Here is a 13,023-nt window from a genome sequence, read left to right as displayed (position 1 = left end):
TTACGCAGGCCTCAGAAGATGAAATATGCAGAAAATTAGGATATGAGGTAACGAGAAACTGCATGAGTTCGCATGATATTGTTAGGACAGTGAACTCTTGGAAAGCAAGATATTTGACTAGGATGGGGAGACAATAAGAGCATACAGAATTTCTGCTTCTGTATGTTGGCACCGTGTAAATATAGGCCTTAAAGGTGCAGATAGTGAAGATGTTCGAAACGTCGGCAGAACTCCGTACATCCACAAGATGCATACTGTCACAAGCAGGAACCAAGTCAGAATATTAAATACTTTGTATTATGCCACTGGGCGCTCCAAATCAGTACCATGTAACATGCATCTTCGTGTTTCGTGTATTTGCCTCCATCATCAGGGCAATCGCTTCAGCGCAATTTATTCGTTTAGATTGCATCACAATTTCACGGAGCTTACTTAATCAAGAAGTCCGCCTCTTATGTAACCAGAAGGTCCATTACCGTGTTCACAAGAGCGATATATTACTAGTACATAAAACAGTAAGCTTGTGTTTTCCACGTTCGAACCTTAAGACGAAAGATCTGGCATCTTGATCCATCAGCTGGAGAGAACATAGGATTACGTAAGGGATATGGAAGGGAGTCCACTTTCTACTTGTCATCATGTCCCTTTAATCCCCTCACTCGCCCCAGTTACATCAAACCGATTCAGTCCCATTGGCCGCCCTTGCAATCCTCTCGAAAAAGCAAGAATCTTCCGTCACTTTAAGTGTATTAGGCCCTTCTCATACAGCGACATTGATGCTGTCAGCTGTCCACGAACTTGGAAGGTACTGACGAAGTAATCTCTTGTTTGTGTGTTGGGGTTACTTACCCCTTTTACTAATTTAATTTCATGGATATCTTCAAAACGTAAACCAAATAGTCAATTATATTTAAACTGGATTGCGTTTGGGGTTATATACACTTACATTCCGGTAAGTTTATTTGAAAGTTATTATCTTATCGTATAAATCTTATCACAAAGGTGATGGAGATATGCTAATCGTCTTGCCCTTGTACTTTTGCTATTGAAACTTTATGTACAACGTTTGATTTCGGGAAATAGTTGCTGCAAAGGTTTTTGTTGTTGTTGATTGGAATATATTTTGTTATCAACTACTTTTTCCGGATTTTCCGAACACTTTCAATCTTTGGATTCTACCGTAAGGGTTCTTAAGAAATGATTCATCTGCACACTGGTTGAACTGAATGAATTAATTTATTTGGCAAAGTTTGATGTAATAAAAATACTTGCGAAGAACAAACATATATTTTCATATAGTTTCAAAATTCCTTATATGCATTCTATGACAACCATTTGTTTCTGAACACACAGTAGGCTTGGGAACTTTTGCATATGGACCTTCACGTCCTCCGAGACGCACAGACAAGAGTAGTCTCTTCTAGTATGAGTTTGGGATTGATTCCGTTGAAGTAAGTTGTAAACTAGCAAGTAATATGGAAGGAAATTACCGCACTTCCTGTGTTCTTCGTAACTACTGTCTCCGAAGAAAGTTGTCAAGACACAACGCTTTAGTACCGTAGGTAAAGTTAAATATGTTCAATATTGACTTTCAGATAAACTTCTCTCGTAGTTTCGTCTCTGTTGCCTCGGGAATCACAACTGGGAACTTCAGACAAAACTAATTTTTACATTCCTCTTCCTAGTTTCCGTTCAGTTATTCTGGCAAATGGTTGAGAAATTCCACTATTTTACAGACATAGAGGACCAATTTTCCATACCAATAAATCTTTTCATTTTACGTTCTTCTGCGCATTTACTCTTGCAAATTTTGACTTTTGCATGACTTTTGGAACTATATTTGATATAAAATTCCTTTTTATTTTCTTTGTTCTTCTGTACTTTGTCCCTTGCTGAACAACGAAATATAAAGGCATTTTAACGAAACTTGGCAATGGTGACGTAATTTAAGTTTCTATTACTGTAACTAATTAGCTTAAGTTCTCGTCGAGATTTATGCATTCACATGAATTGAGAAAGAACGTCCCTGCAAAGTATAATTATTACAACTCCTCATACACGATTTTATCTATCCACATATTTTTAGTAAAAAGTGTAAAATATAAAATTTACAGATATATCTTTATCTCTTATTACCATTTTTGATGACTAGTCATTATGCTTTCTGCAATCGCTATGATAAATCGTGGTGCTGTTCAGAAAAATATAAAGGCAAATAATATGAGCGCATGTACCACGTAATATTTCTACCGTGCATGGATTCTGTCGACAATAAATTACGTTTATTTGTACATGAGTTTTATTTATAATTTTTAGCTCCGCTATCAGTAGCTTATGCTACTTAGCTTCGATAAACCCGATTATAATGAATTGGAAAAATACAGAAAGTAGTGGGCGTGGTCTAATTTAAAGTGCTGTACAAGATTAGTCTGGATGAGCCGAGGGATATTACAAAATTCCTCAGTCAACATGAGCCGTTCTGCGGAACGAGATTTGAACCTGGGACCTCCCGGATACGAAGTAGAAGTAATAAAAATTTCTAAAAGTAGAGATGTATTTGCTGTTAATTAGTTTATAACTATACAGTTTTTATGTGCAATAAATTAATATCGAGACAAGTAAGGAGTGTAGAACTGGAAACAAATAATTTTTAAAATCTGTGTACTCCAAAATGAAGTACAATGTACGTCCTAGTTAATATCGACAAGTACACGGCACTAAAATACATACACTGGCTCAAATCCTAAGTTTCTATATGTGAGTGGCAGTAATCACTACCGAACTCCACTCTCAGGATCGGGCCATTAACTCAAGGGCCCTTGAGAAACTTTGTTTTGTTTTCGCTTCAATTCTGAACGATTCTGTACATTCGTTACAAACACTGGTCGATATTACGAATTATAACCTGTTGAACAGACTTTTCATATCTATAACGTCTAATGTACATTTTTAAAATGTCTATATAGTTTAAAGCAAAACGTAGGATTATACGGAATAACGTGGAATTTATTTTGATAGAACGAAATGTATAAAATCTAAGAATAATTTAATTCCACTTCGCCGAAATTGAGAAAAACCATGATCTATGAAATGATAGTAGATACTATTAGATGGGCTACTGTGAAATGCGATATAATCTATAACCTCAACATGAAGGCAGTATATTTTTACACCGAAACATTAGTAACAATCTACAAAATTACACGTTGTGAGAAACCAAAATACCACAGCCGTGAACATATCAATTCTCATTTTAATAACGCATTGTTCTATGGATACAAAATATCTGTTCTCCAAGAGGGAAGTGTATGTAACTAAACTTGTGACAAGAAAATCTAGATTATACATTAAGTAATAGACTTCAAATATGTAATATAATTCAAGTCTATACACAAACTTTAAATTGTTGATGTTAAAATTTAAAATTAATATTGATATTTTGCGCTATTCATCGTTATTACGATGTTACAGTATTGCGCTTTATACTACTACATGTTTCAATGCATAGCATCATCTTCAGGTTTTTTTTATCTTTAAAACTACTCTATATTTTTAATGCAAGTTTTTCATTTATTATATTTGTTTTGTAGATTATTATAGTAGGTGTTCCGTTGATCTTCTTATTATTTGCATCTTATGTTTTGTTTTTCATTATACTGTGAAACAATTAATTAACATATGAGTTATTTATTTATATGTAAATGAGTTTGGATATCGTCGTATAGATTTGTGTCGTATAGATTTTTGTAAAAGTAAGAACACAATAACATACCAAGAGTCGTGATGTACAGTATATCCTCGTCTGATCAGGTTGAATGTCTGTTCGTGTGTATAGACTTGAATTATATTATATATTTGAATTTTAAAACACAAACATGACGCATTTAAACTATAAACTATAAGTAATAGAGTTCTGTATACGTGCTTTGATCAACTGAGTAGCCAAACCATCCAATACGCATATTATAAACGAAAATTACGAACAGATTCTAGTCAGAAGACGTACGGAGAAAAGTAAAATAAACAGATTACATATTTATAAACTGAATTTAATTATTCTTTACAAAGAGTCCACTAACAGAATTCTGTGCCGGTTTTTGCAAACCTTTAATTTCCATAAGAACTGCCGATATATTTCATTCTTCAAAGTCTTATTTTTCTTCTGCTCACGTGATACGCAGTTCCAACGGATTATTATGGGCTATAAGTGTATTTAAACGAGAAGTTTTTAATCCAGAACTGTTGATTGAAAGGAAAATGTAGCTAACAAGTAAGGCATTACAGCGTGTGGGCCTATATCAGATATAACTAACTCCATTTAGTTGAGTCGTACTTGAGAAGCTGATTACCGCTCATAAATAAAGAAATCTCCCATATTTTATGGAGTCTGAAAGAGTATTACGATTTTTACACGAATCCGTCGCTGGGCCCTATCCTGCAAGAGAAAATCCACTTCCATATCCCGCTTCCTTAAAAACATGTCTAATATTGTCATCATATGTGTGTAATAATGATACTGATATTTTATATGAAAGGAACAAATATATATAAGATAGTGTAATTGCGTCATATTGTGAATATTATAACAATTATTTATTTTAATCCGTCTGATCACAATATTTAAAATTTCTTATAATTAAGATAATAAAATATCATTCATGTTCCATATCGATTGATCGATTTACATTTCGGAACATTTACACAACATGTTTCGGTTTTTATAAAACCATCATCACGTGTAAAATATATCTAAGAACTTAAAACTCAATTATGATTTCTGTAGTTTTTTGGTGATGTTTCATTACGTTTGTTTTTCCATTTTTGGACGAAGGTGTTGTTTTTCTTAAATGTTATTAGATGTACTGAGTATTGACCCACACCTATTCGAAGACACTAGTACTTCTGGACATATCGGGACACTCACTCCTACATCTTTGGCCGATATGTACATCTAATAACATTGGTTTTATAAAAACCGAAACATGTTGTGTAAATGTTCCGAAATGTAAATCGATCAATCGATATGGAACATGAATGATATTTTATTATCTTAATTATAAGAAATTTTAAATATTGTGATCAGACGAATTAAAATAAATAATTGTTAAAATATATATAATCCGCGTCGGTAATTTAAGTATACTTACATACAGCGAATCTGAGTACTTTGATACGACTATGAAGTTTACATTTCCGGTGTAAATGAAAAGCGTCATGGCATTTCGAGGTGACATCAAAAGAGAGAGAGAATGTGCTGAACGAGGATTTGAAGCTGTAATTGCATTCTCACCGTCTCTGTTACAGAGAAATACAGCCCCAGGATTTCCGTTCCTATGACGATTGCGTGTGGAAAAGCAACTAAGTTCAGTATTAGTTAGAAACTTGCCGTCAAAGGTCATTAAACAATCAGCGCGCGTCTAATTTAAGAACTTCGATATGGGTTTTAATTGCAGACTTCCTCTTTTCCGAATGCTATTTATTCTTGTTCTATACCGACAATGTTTCGTAAATTTGTTTGAGGAAATTAACGTCTCTAGAAACTTCTTTTCCTCGCAAACGTAAAAACATATAAAACAAGTCATACTTGATGTTAATTTATTTCATATGAAATAAGACTGACGGGACTGAAATCAAACTTAAAGACACAACATTGCTTGAAAACATACATTCATAACAGAGTCAATAAACAGAAGGGCATCACAATACATATGAATAATTTATTTTCCTTTGTATTGAAATGTGCAGACGGACAGACAAGTACGATACAACATAATGCTTTTATGTTGTATTTCAGTGAAAGAACGCGTTAAATTGAACACCATTTCCATCTTTGGCCGTCTAAATAGTAGGTCTAGTATACATGTTAACTTACCCACCTAGTGACAAATGAGACGAGACCTATTTCAGCATTAATATGTTTCGTGATTGGAGCTTTAATAGTTATAATAGGTGATGAAACATGTTTGCAGTATGATAGACCTAGTTATACGCAGGTGGATGAACTATCAGATTTTTAAAACCACTTGTTTAGAAATTTCTATGTACATGCATTTTTGTTCTACAAATATGCTAATTTTTAAATTATGTTCAACAGGATACAAAATGTAAGAATGTCGTATAAAAATTTATCTCCTGCTGATTATAATAGTGGGAATTACCACTCAACTTCTGAGTCTGAAAAATCCGTGTATTTGAAGACGTAAAGCGTGGGAAAAAAACATTTTGCTGCATATCACTATTTTAGATAAGTAGGAAATCTTGCAACTTAAATTAAGAACATCTGCAAACGTTATTTGAGAATAAGTACTGGACATTATCCATTCGGCTGCACTATACCAGACATTATATTGTAGTTATATTATGATGCTTATTACCAATAATAAAACGAGTATATCAATGTGTAACTTTATTTTCTTATATATTCCTCCCATACTTTAATAACAACACAAGCGGATGTATTTATGCATAACACAAGATAGATTTATTACACATGATATAAAACCTAACGATGAAAGAATGAAATAAAATTCAACGAACAAGACAAATTAACTTTAAAGCTCTTTTAATGTTACTTTATTCTTCCCAGTAAAAATAGTAATCGGTTTAGCGTTTTACAAAATATCATCGATGATTTTAAATGTGTGTGTCGTTTTCCCTTCATTATCTAAGATGCAAAACGGTATCAATGTTATGGAGTTTAAGTGAAATTACGAAATGTAATATCAAGAGTTTGTTCATTCAAAACAAGAGAAAACTTTTTATTGTGTGTAAAAGGGACAGAATTCTGCCCAGTAATCAAGTTTCAATTCCTTTGTTGTGTTTCCTCAAGCTACTTCCTCATTTTTTTGCCCGCTACTTTAATAAGCGTTGTGCAATTCCATCATCTGAGCTTAATTGTAAGTGCTATAACCTGTTTCGTGAGATAAAAGTTGCCGGCCACATTCTCGTATCGAGATTCAGTCAATTCCTTTTCATTTCGCACAACACTTTCCGCAGTAACTCGATAGCAACAAGAAAGCAGTCGAACTCTTTCACACTTTTCTGTCTTCTTTTCTCCAATACCACGAATGTAACAGAAAACTGTACCGACACACAAAAGATGTCAATAGCCTCCAAAGTTTGTACGAACTACAACTGCGAATGTAAAGCTAAACTGTAGGTTTATTTCTTTTGATATTCAATTTTTCTACGTAAAAGACGTGAAGACGAAAGATTCTGAACTGAAGGGTAGAAACCATTTTAGAATTCAAACTTTTCTTAATTTCTTTGTGAGTGAAATCTTAAATTATTACTGCATTTATCAAAAATTTGGACTCCGCAGATTTTAGATTTGCGTATTAATATTATTTATTTAATTGTTTTGTACTGCATTCTGGTGATAAAATATCAGTTTATACCGTACATAGTTTTCTGTGAATTAATTTATGTACTAATCTATCTTACCAACGTCGTACAGAATCTGTGTACGGGTTATATTTATACCGAACAAATTAACTCGACAGCACAGATCAAAAGCTGGAATTTTTCATTTGGTTCTAATTCTTCCTGATTTTTTGAGGGTCTTTTAGTGGCGTGTTCCAAACTGAAGTTGAAAAGCAATGTTGATAAAGGACTTTTTTTTCAGACTATTCTGAATAGGGAATTCATCAGAGAAATGTTTACGTATACAGTCTGCATTTAATCCAGTGTTGTCCATTTGTTCTGTTTTCCAGCAACAAAACATTCATTCAGTCACTTCTCGACATTTACATCAACGTCCTCTGTTCCGTGATTACACGCCTTTCTAATAGAAGTGCATTAATTGCTTTAAGTAAGGTCAATGCTAGTTGACCGACTTAAGTAAAGTATGGTAACATCGTTACAGTACTAGTGAGCTTCTTTTACGAGCTGATACTTTTTCAGCTGGTTATGAAATTCCCTGAATTTACGGGATTCGGTGGGTAATCGCCACGTTCACAGAAGCCAGCAATTTGACAAATCATGAGTCATTTCCACTCAGTTCATATTTTCACAAAACTCCTATTCAAGATCCGTCTTAATGTTATCATTCTATCCAAGAACAGGTCGTCCAAACGGACCCTTGTTATTTTCCGAAAGTTTTGAATGAATTTTTGTATATGCAGTGTTACGAATTTTATCATTCTTAATATTGTCGTCCTAATTATATTGAAGGGTACATAATATGGGTTTTTTCAGTGCATATTTCTTTCTATCCCCCTCTTACCGCAGATAATTCCTTTTTGTTTTCAGTGGCCCTAAAATTATTCCTATTTATTCCCTTGTTGTGAAAGACCAGTTTACCTAACCATACAAAATAATAGGTAAAATTAGCTTCCAGTCTTTTAATATTATTTTTTTAGAAACGAGGAAGGACTAAAAAAATCCTGAAATAAAAGTTAATATAATTTTCTAAAATGTATTCTTCTTTAATTCTTCTATGAATATCTTTGATTTGTTCCTGTAGTTGACTTCGCCGAATTTTCGAAACGAAAATTTGCTGATTAGCCCAGATTAATACCCATGTTTATTAAGGTTTAGCGATGTATTTTCCGAAATGAGTTCTGTAGTTGAAATAAAATACAAGTGGACAGTCAGACGACAGATTATTTGGTCGATGGGCTGTCGTACAAGCAGATAGCCAGTATGTACCATCAACAAGTCGATCTTAAAACTAACTACCATAACCTATCTGTTAACAAGGAAAGTAGACTTCAAGTATTTTACACATATTCATACCTATACAGAAATTATCCCGAAATGTTCTTCAGACTAGGAGCGTTTGTTTGAAGTTCAATGTGTTCTGAGGACGGACAGTTATCACTGAAATATAATTACAGAAAAATATTCGCGGGAATTGCATTCGAATACGCAAAAAGTACCACTTCGCACTTCGTATGTCAACTTTCCAATTGTAGTAGTTCGGCAACCACCCGGCAGGTTACGACAGCGTTCAGTTGAGCACAATCATATGTGAAAACAGTTGAGTGCAATCATGTGTGAAAACTTATATTTGCTACAAATAAATGATATTCTGTGCGTGTATATTTGTGCAGCAATCGTTGAAAGGTAATAATTGAACAGCAGTTACTATAAATATATGGTAATACTTTTATATTATTGAAGAAACAAGGGATGTAAATTTTTAAATTCGTTTGTGTGTGCTGATCAGATCATAACCTAAATATTTGCCACGTTTTTATCCTCGCGTCAACTTCAAACCTGCAGGGTCCCCACGGCGAATATAAACACGCAAAAGATTTTGTTATTAGTAACCAACATTGCGTTAGCATAACCCGAAGGTTCTCTGCCACTAATAACAAATCCCGCAACTGAACACGATCCCTTCGCCTTCCATTCTCAAAATTTACCTCCACATGATGTTCTTTGTCTTCTCTTCCAAATTTCTACTGGGGGTTTCCTAGGTACTTTCCCCACGAAAATTCAGCATTCATTGTCTGCCCACGTGCCTAGCACATTGCAGTTTAAAGTTTCAGGAAGTGTCCTGTATAAATCATATAGTTTCTCGTTACGTATTACCCTCACTTGCTTGCTTATTCCGTGGATAGTGTCAATAACAGTAGCCTACATGTACCATTAACGGGGTAGACAGTTCCGAGTAGTTGTGAGATATCTCGTTCCCACGACGGCGAGTATAGAACTGGTTGTCTTCTGGGTTGTAGCGCCGTGTAATCTGGTGAATGTTTACCGGAGTTTCAGAGATGATTACTGCCACCATCATCGCCTACATCTACCTGATGATGGAGGCAGCAAGCACAGTCACTGTCATACTCGTCGTCGCAGGAACCAGAAATCTCACTTAGATTAATTTACATTCAAAATTGGTCACGAAATTGACATTTTTACAGATCAGCGAAAATTATACATTACACAGCGGTCTGTAATGAATAAAACAATAATTTATAATAGGTTTGATAATTTCATGTAGTTGTAAAATATACTAATAGACCTGTTTTTATCTGTTGGCTGATGCGTGTCATTAATTATTCTTATTCATCTTACAATTATTACTGGCATTATTTTTGTTACTTCTTGTGGAAAAATTGTTGTTTCTGATCGAATTTATTGTTAATTTTTCCCTATTTAAGAATAAATATAAGAATTAAAATTTTCTTTTTATTACGTATATTTAGGAATTCTTTACAAACGTTATGTTACTTGCATACGCTATGAATTGTTGTTAAATAAATATTTTAAATTTGTTTTGCAAAACTTAGATTTAATTAAGATTATCAGCTAATAAATAAAAATGTCTATTTGTAAGATTTTATCGCTTGTATAGTTTGTACTTTAATGACGCTTTAACATGTCATTCCTTACTTTGCTTCTGTCTGTAAAACTTGACTTATGACATTGGCATAACGTCGTTAAATAATTCATAAACCAGAATATATAGACTGTTGCTAAATAATGTAGGATCTACCAACACTGTTTCAGGATTTTGAAAAATCTATTTATAGTGAGGCCACTAGATATCAAGGTGTTATGAAGTATGAAATTATTTAGATTGGTGTTAAAGATTTCGTGATTATAAAATTAGTAACGGGAAGGGAATTTTGATAGTTGGAACTTCTAATTGTGCAAAGGCTGGATATAATGTGAGAGATTTTATTATTTAGAAAAAGAATGACACAAAATGCGATACACAGTTTTATAGGGAAGGAATCCATTGACGTTTGGTGCTTTTAATTGACTCAAGAGCTAGATGCAACGTAGACGTATTAAAAGTAAGATATTCAGTTGTTTGTATAAAAAGGAACTATATATAAAATTGTGCTGAATATGAGTTTTGTCATAATACATAAATATATTGAAATAAATGTCCTGTATTTCCATGTACCACATAGAAGTGCTCCCCAAATGATGGTATGTTTGAGGCGTCTTATCTGTTAGATTCAGTCTGCTATAAAAATCACATGTAAAATAGAACCTATTTTAAATTTTAATTTATAAATGCACACTTTAAAAGATTATTTTCACAAAAATCTTGTAGTTTATTAAGGACATGCTCACATTTTCCCTCTTTATGTTAAAACGAAACTTTGCTTGTGTGAAATTCACTACAATTGACAACGTAACACAATTGCCAATACGAATCTTAGCCGGTTACGTTGCATGACCGTAAGAGGTATTGAAAAATAAGCAGAGGTTTTAGTTTATTCAAACAGGAAATCTGATCATTCTAAAAGTGTATTTCATAGAAAGCTTTCCTGTCCAAACAAAAAGAAATTTTGATTGAGAAGTTCTTTCGTAAAAACAGCGCAGTAGACACGTACGCGTAGAAACCTGTTTACCATTTTACACGCATTTTCCAGTACGGAATATCGAAAACAGTCATTTCAGCAGCCCAATCTTATAGTTCAAGGAAATAAATCAGAATTTGCCTATCTAGTTAGGCATTATAAGAAGTTTGTTAATAAAACGAGCTGTACGCTAATTTTTAAAAGTTAGTAGACATTTTTGTTTTCTCCACAGCTGTCAAGTACGTTCTGAATGTGTCATTGAATGGTTTCTTCCGAAATTATAATATTTTGAATAGAATGATATTTGACTGATGCCTTTCTAGCTGAACTCGCTATGACGATAAAAGTTATACTAGAAATATATAACCACAGACCTAAAATAAATTATTTATATTGTTTATTTGGTTTGTATTCCAAAATGAATCACTGTTTCTCGTACTTCATTGTAACATGTTAAATCGTATATCAGGGCCACGCTTTTTGCCTTTGGGGTCATTAGAAAGCTTAAAGTAATTCGCGTCTGTCCGATTTAAGTGCGGTAATGCAGTCTTAATTAAAATACTTCGTAATAGCTGTCGTATTTGCGACACACCTGAACAAGATTTGATTTATGTTAACATAATATGTATCTAAGGGACATTAATATTTGACCAAATATATTCTCGTGATTATTAATCAAACTAAACTGTGTTAATCCAACTAATATTTGATCTGTACTCTCTATAGAAAGTCACAAGTATCATTAATTTTCTGTAGCACTGGTGGCCATTGGTCTGAGTGTGTTTGTTGGTATATAAACAATTTCATGTTTATTAGAACACTTATGGATATCGAAAAACATTGCACATTCTATAATTTGTGGCCTATCTATTAACGCTGTTTCATTTAATAATGGTTTTATCGGTTAAAATGTAGTGCACAGTTGTTCGTCATTATTCCATTTCACAGACGTGGTAAGTCTTTATTTTCGTCGTTTGTAATTTTAAATCATTGCCAATATTGGATGAAAAATAAATTGAGCCGGATTACTAAATCGTGTGTGAAATTCTGTGTTGTGAAACAAATGCGACAAATAAAAAGGGAGGATTTTTAAATATATATTTCGTACAAAAGGAAAACTTGTCAAGGCAACTGGATGAATACATTTCCAATTGATAAGTATAAATGTGAAACTTAATAAAAAATGATGATCAAGGAATATACATCTAATGCATTGTTATTAATGGACCCTGACAAGAATCAACGCTAATTCCTTTAAAAATTTTCATTCGATCTGTTTTCGTGTTACTTAAAAGTGCCAAAAACTGTTTCTTTCTCAACACGGCTTATAATTGTAACCTTAGTCGCGAACGTATCCACAAGAAGTACATTTTTAAATTTGACTAGGCAAAGACGGATCTTAAATAATTTTATACGTGCTTTAATCTGTTTTGAAGCATTAAATATGTAACTGTTCACTCCAACTTTGTATGTATCAGGAATTGTATTGTTACCCAATATTTCCCCCAAAATGTATTCATTTGAAGAGAAAACTTTGTTCGGCGAGACATTAAAATACGTTGTTAAAATAGCCATGAAGTTCTTAGCATTAAATTATTATACTTCTGCTTACAAAAAAGACTGTACCCCTCCCTCGAGAATATTCCGGTTCGTTACCGGACTTTTTTCAGATATAACACTTCTCTCTTTCTCTTACAATTTATAGTAATCAGGAGCTGTTGTTAATTACTGTAGATAAATAGTTTGATAAGAAGTGTTTAGT

At 33.3% G+C, this 13,023-nt stretch overlaps 2 protein-coding genes across 2 annotated transcripts in view; one reads left to right on the top strand and one right to left on the bottom strand.

Annotated features, from left to right (window-relative positions):
- Window positions 1-13,023, top strand: part of LOC110828317 (ubiquitin specific protease 10) — a 138,441-nt gene that overhangs the window by 57,664 nt on the left and 67,754 nt on the right. The gene's annotated exons all lie outside the window — the stretch shown is intronic.
- LOC110828320 (allatotropins-like) overlaps window positions 1-13,023 on the bottom strand; it is a 50,514-nt gene that overhangs the window by 37,185 nt on the left and 306 nt on the right. The gene's annotated exons all lie outside the window — the stretch shown is intronic.

Source organism: Zootermopsis nevadensis, unplaced genomic scaffold (genome assembly GCF_977971745.1).
Source record: "Zootermopsis nevadensis isolate Lab colony 2312 unplaced genomic scaffold, Znev_1.0 Znev_ptg000022l, whole genome shotgun sequence".
Taxonomy (NCBI): Eukaryota; Metazoa; Arthropoda; class Insecta; order Blattodea; family Termopsidae; genus Zootermopsis; species Zootermopsis nevadensis.
The sequence above is the reverse complement of the archived record's forward strand: the minus strand, read 5'-3'. Positions and strand labels throughout refer to the sequence as shown.